At 41.8% G+C, this 6,520-nt stretch overlaps 1 protein-coding gene across 11 annotated transcripts in view; it reads left to right on the top strand.

Moving 5' to 3' along the window:
• LOC109476014 (semaphorin-1A-like) overlaps positions 1-6,520 on the top strand; it is a 101,917-nt gene that overhangs the window by 28,284 nt on the left and 67,113 nt on the right. Inside the window, exon 1 of one of the 11 annotated variants that reach the window (XM_019776868.1) lies at positions 91-238. The exons of 9 other annotated variants lie outside the window; for them this stretch is intronic. The gene's annotated coding sequence lies outside the window, so the exon portion shown is untranslated. Of the gene's footprint in view, positions 1-90; positions 239-280; positions 300-6,520 lie in introns of those variants that run through there. One more of the 11 variants, XM_019776877.1, reaches the window with a different exon arrangement.

The following is a 6,520-nucleotide window of genomic DNA, read 5'->3' as shown; positions in this document are numbered from 1 at the left end:
TTTCATCTCCAATGGCTTGAACCCTACTATAATTGGGACTCACCTTGGCAAAATGCCAACAGCAACAAACCCCAAACTGGCCTATAAACATCTTCAGGGCCTGTGAAAGGCTGGCGTGACAATCTTCTTAAAAGCACCCAGGATAATACCGGACAATGTGTCTGTCTAAAAGGGGCCTGAAAGAGCAGATTTGTCTGAGGTTAAGGAGAGAGTGAACACCTGTCCAACTCCCGGGCAGGTAAGCACAGTGCTGCATTCTGTTCTGACATTGGGAAGGAACAAGGTCGTAAGGCAGGCAGGTGGGTTTGAGCTTTACAAAGCTATGTCGTGCCAGAGTTAAAAAATTCGCAATGGGTTGGTACATGGTCATTTCCACTGGCCTGAACTAGCTTTTTACTGGCCCGTGACCATGATCCAAAACTGGACTGCATGGTGTTTCCAATTTACATGTCTGTTAGTGTTACTTTTCCTCAGCAGTTTCTTGTTTCCAAGGGAATGTTTTGTAGTGAAGTACTAGGCTACAGAGATAGAGGAATGGGTTTGTTTTGATCAGCTGTGGTGCAGCGCTTCTTTTCATGAATAAATGAAACAAGAAACAGTTCTGTCTTCTGAGTAAAAATGATATGCTGAGCTATGTTATCAATATCATTTTCATCAATAATGTCATTCTATAAAGTATATTTACTTTTACCATGGTGGTTCAAGGAGTACCCTAGTATCAGGACACCTGTTGCTTGGCCATTTCCTGTACAAAATAAAATGTTAGACACTAAAATCCAGGAACACAATGTACATTAGTAGTTCAACCCTGTCTTTCCCCACAGTGAGGTCCAGGTGTGTATTACACATTGCAATTGTGCACCCGGCTATTTTTATCACCACTAAAAGGCACTTCAGCTGCAGACCCCACAGTTCAGATTTTATGCGATCCTTTTCCTCCTGATGGTAAAACCCAGGAACAGGATTGCTCAACATGAGGCCAGACCAATTTATTTCCTTGGTTCTGTCACACATTTTAAAGAGGCCAACAGAGGTCGGAGAGGACAACATAAATCTGATTACATGTACACTCAGTCCATGAAACTGTGTGTACCGAGGTACAAACTGCCCTCTCACTAGAGTCTCAGACTCCTGACTCAGGCTCTGTTTTCCAGTGCGGCATTACTGCCTATTCATGTACTCTTGCAGTGTTTATTTTACGGTAGAATGGAAGTCAGTTTTCCCAGTGTGAATGGTTGAAACAGTTCTGTAATACATTGGTCATGCAAGGATGACATATTTGGATTGTCATGAATTTGTGTTGGAAAGGTCACTGTGAAAACTGAAAATTAGAACCAGTGTTTCCAAGATATTTATTTGTGGAAAACCTGACAACCAACAGATTTAACTGGTGTGTCTGGATGTTCAGGTGGGGTAGGCAGAACTGTTTGGCCCGAGTGCGCAGACCTGAGGTTCAGGTGCAGCCTGGGCGGAACTAATTGCACGCTAAGCTAGTTTAGCACCACTAAAAGGAACGGCCTTTCCCGTAACGGCTCTCCCAGAGAACGTGCCCTGCAGCATGGAATGATAAAATGTTTGCCTCAGATTGAGAGAGAAGTTGTCTTTCCTCAATTTCCCACTTTTTGTTAATAGAAATATCATTCTTCCTGCTGAGTCAGCCTGATATGGGGTTTTCGTGCCAAATTTGCTGCAGGGAGGGGGAGTTATATGATACATGTATTGTTACTTTTCTATACCTGTATTAGCTTTACAAACTTCATTTAGAAGTGCAGAAAATCTCATCATCTGTCCCTTAGTCTGGCTGAGCATTGGGATACCACAGATACATGGTCTCCTATACATGTAGTTCAGTTCTACCTACTGGCTTTTTGTTCTGTTGAAATTACCCATGCCTCTGTTTTGTCAGGCGATGTTAGTACACGGGGTGTTATATATCTTCCAGTGAATTGCATAAGACAGCTTAACCTCTGCTGCAGCGATCGCAGGTCGGCGACCGATAAGCCTCCCCAAACTGATCTCTGATGGCACCAGCGATCCATTAGCCTGTCCTGAAAAATACATGTCTGCATCCATAATTCATTATACAACTTCAAGGGGTTCTGCTGCATAAAAGTGTATAACAGCTTCTCGGCCAGTACGTGGGATGATCTGTTTTTCTACAGATTTGGGATGTGTTATAAAAGAGTTTCCATGTTTTTTATTGAACAACATGAAAAAGTACAGGACAAGCTCTTTAATAAGCAAGCAGCTAATGCCACCACTGGAAAAAGAAAATTATGTTCTTTATGGAAATAAATCATGTCATCTGTATCTTTGTCCTCCTCCCTCATGACCTCAATGAAAAAGCTACCAGCAGGCTGATTTGGGCATTTCATGCATTGAAAGACTTCAAAACTGTTCTAAAATCAGTCAATAGCCATGTTCTTCCTGCCGCTGTCCCTCTGATTTCCCTCCCAGGTTTTCCCCTTTGCTCCAATGATATTGACTTCCCTGAATGCTTCTGTCAATTTCCATTTGGAGCAAGTCCAATATTTTCCTGCAAAATTCCATTTGGAATGATAAGATCTATATAATCAGCATGGGAATTTCTCCTCACTTGCACAATTTTTTTTATTGCATTGGACGATGTATTCAGTGCAATGATTTAAGAGGTCAAAGTAATTTCCAAGCTTGGGCTGTTTTTGTATATCTTGTTCTTGGCATACTACTGCAAGCCAGAGCCACAAGACTCCTTTGGCCAAGTACAAGAAGACAGTAAAGATAAGGTGTTTCTGGCAGCTCAAGTGAATTTTCTTGAGGTGTGAAGAAGAAAGAACAGATCCTTTTAGATCTTACAGCATGACTTGGATGGAGGTGGAGTGGACTTCAAGTGTTTTCTTCTGACTGCAGGGTTGGACAAGTCCCATTGCCCACTTGCCCAGGGCAAGTAAAAGCACTGTTCGGGCAAGTAAATATTCCCCAGTACTTGCCCGATTGGGCAAGTACATTTTTTGGATGCAAAGTATTAGCCCCTGCAGTATTTCAACTAAGTTTCAAACAATTTTGATAAATAAAGCATCCAGCATTATAAACTCTATAATAAAATAATTTTCTTTCTGCTATTAAAATGCATAGAAATGCGTCATATTTTGGGCAAGCGAAAAGTTGGTTCGGGCAAGTGAAAATGACCATGTACTTGCCCGATAGGGCTAGTGGATTTTTGAAAACTTGTCCAACCCTGCACTGGAGAGTGTTGGGAGGTAGGGGATCTCCCCAGAAATGTAGAGTATGGTGGTGCTTGGGGTAAAACCACTGCAGGCAGCACACAATATGGTCCAGGATACTGTCTGCCTCCTAGGGGTGGAAGTACATGTATAAGGATGTTGTCTTTTCAATACAAATGTAGACCGGAGCTACATGTAAGCTTGACATCTTATCTACATGTGAAAGTGTACTAACTAAGGCCACTACAATTTAATTTGTTGGTTCTCAGATTTTTCCAGAAAAAACATGAAGCGACAGGGCGAAAAATAAAAACAGGGTTAGGCATCCTATTGTAGCCCCAAATGCAACTAAAGGAACCATGGAGTCAACACAAAAGGCTGGGTTAATACTCAAACAATGAACTTTAAACTTTTAATCAAGCCACTGCATTGATAGATGGAAAAACTGTAACAACTAGGAAGAAAATGACTTTCCTCAACTGTTGAGGGCAAAATATGAGAATTTTTTTGCAGATCAGAAAAATGAAGGGGCGAACCATCAAATTAAATTGGTGTGGCCTAATCAGTAAAAAAAAAGACTTGTCGAGAGTAAGTTAATATGAAAGTGCTGGGATAACAGTAAGATCACAGGAGCTGCAGGTGTGAGTGGAGTACTAATAATACATGTAACTAATGCCAGGGGAGAGAGAATTAAGGCAGACCACAGATTTTGACATGGGCATCAATGTCCAGACTTTGGTCCACAATAACTTAACAGGAAACAAGTTCTGTTTCACTCCCCCAGAGTTAACATGTTAGAAATTTGCTGTTTCCCAGGTCATTGCAATTATGACTTCTGCTAGGGATTGGCCAGGGTTGTTTTTAACGATGACTGGAGGTCCCAATTCTCTGTCCTGATCTCCTCCCTCCCTGATCTCTGGGATGCAGTAATCCATGTCCAGTCCAGGTCTGAGCTGATAATCCACATCCAATCCTCAGATTAGACCCTCCCCCATGGGGAGTCATGATTTAGAGATAACAACTAGGCTGACACTGTGACAGGTGGAATATCCAAGCAGATGGGCAGTGTGGGGCTGTGTTTGTTTGGTGCATGTTTGAAATGACAGTTTTTACATGGATTGCCTTACAGTATGTAACACTCGAGTCATAGGGGTCTGAGAGTTATACATGTCACACAAATAGACAACACATGAAGCAACCAACCAAACAAACAAACAAACAAACAAACAAACAAACAAACAAACAAACAAACAAATAATTTAATTATAATGAGGCAGCATTACCATTTTACACTATTGAGATACAAAATATATGCAGCAATGAATGATTATTTGATCTGTGGTCTTGTTCCACATGGCTTGTAGATGGTGTTGACTTAAATGGAGCGAAGTTGATTTGTTTCATTATTTTTTCATGGCCAGGTTGTCTGTTCATTAGTAACCTGTAGTAAATTGTGGGTTGATGGGGCTTCAGTCATCAGTATTTACAGCACAGGTGCTCAGTATTAACAGCTGCAGACACCAGTATTTACAACTTCAATCTCCGCTTTTTCCTGCACAGGTCTGAGTATTTACACCTACAGTTGACAGTATTTACAGCTGCAGACATCAGTTTTACACCTACAGTTGACAGTATTTACAGCTGCAGACATCAGTATTTACAGCTGCAGACATCAGTATTTACAGCTGCAGACATCAGTATTTACTGCTGCAGTTGTCAGAATTTGCAACTGCAGTCATCAGTATTTACAGCTACAGCTGCAGTCTTCAGTATTCATAGCTGCAGTCTTCAGTATTTGCAGCTTATGTTCTGTTGCTGTGCTAGGCCAATCTCGTGATTAATATGAACGTTATATCACAGCTAACGCATCATCCTTGCCTCACCGGCAGTTGTGATTACAGGTACGTTCACGGCAGAGACGTCGGTAAATTATGTGTATCTCCGGTCGAGCGCAGGAACCATTGTTGGTGGGAAATTAAAAGGAAAGGAGTGAAGATAATGGAGGTTTGGAGGTTTTAATGAACAATTGTCCACAGAGATAAGTTGGTAGTAATGCAGGCCACTGTAGACCGTCTGTTATCGGTGGATGTGAGACTGCAGGCAGTAATAATCAGTGCAAGTGTTTCTGTCAGGGCTTTGCTGCCGTGTTTGTCTCACCAGTAATTACTCAGGAGGTTCGAATCCCCCGCAGGTCCGGATTACTGCGTGTGGCTGCAGAGATATGGCTGCAGTTTCCCTTATTACAGGATGAAGGAAGATTCAACGTGTTCCATCCCGGTAACGCGCAAGCTCTGGGATGTTGAACAGCTGATAGCGATCTGTGAAAGGAGTTTGTCATGCTCAAAACACCCAACTTCTGTACATGATGAAGAAATCTGCCTCAGGTCCAAATGAATTTTCAGAAATTAAAATGTTCAGTGTATAGTCATGTTAGCAGGGTTATGTGGTAAAACAAACCACCCTGTATGCAACAACATTAGCAAAGTAGATGCTGCCTTCTGTAGTCGTGTTTGACACAATTTGACGTGGTGGAAGATTCGGCCAACCAGAGTTAAGCGCAGAGAGGAGCCACACATGGGCGAACTGACGCAGGATGTCAGTACGGATCACGTCTTGTGCTCGTGAGTTGATACCAGCAAAGTCTCAGACCTACACAAGAGATCTAGACTTTGGAACTGGTACTGTAGTTTTATATTATTATGTTTACCGAAGGAAAACATATTGTTTTTGCTCTTGTTATTGTTTTTCCAAACACTAACCTCTGACCTGGCCAATGGCCTGATTTGTTGACGTCTGTCACCATAGTAACTGGTGTTGGGTTACATACAAAGTTGCAATTTCATAGTAGGCATTTAGGCATATACATGTACATGTATGTGAATGTGTTTGAAGAGGAATTAACAGAGCATACCATATCCGAAGGTAAACATGATGCATTTGCTTTGCAAATATTACCTTTCTAGTAATTGGTTTAAATTTTGAACAGTTGTTAGAAGGGTCGTATCTGTAATTCTGTCCTGCCACATGTGAAATGCACTGGAGCATCCTGTCAACATGCATTTGACACCAGACATGAACACATGTAGGCAGGGCAACAGGGTCTATCATGACCAATCACATTGCACCTTTAGGATATGATTGAGGACAGGAAATGTCAGAACCAATCACATTGCACTGTTGCAAGTGATGGGCACTGTCAAGGCCAATCACATCCTACAATTAGGGATATAACGGACACCAGCAATTGTCAGGACCAATCAGACCACACCACTGAAATATGATGGACAACAGTGTCAATCACAATCACATCACACCAC

The sequence above is a fragment of the Branchiostoma belcheri genome, unplaced genomic scaffold (genome assembly GCF_001625305.1).
Source record: "Branchiostoma belcheri isolate BF01 breed outbred unplaced genomic scaffold, Haploidv18h27 scaffold104, whole genome shotgun sequence".
Classification (NCBI taxonomy): Eukaryota; Metazoa; Chordata; class Leptocardii; order Amphioxiformes; family Branchiostomatidae; genus Branchiostoma; species Branchiostoma belcheri.
This window is presented reverse-complemented; position numbering and strand designations above follow the sequence as displayed.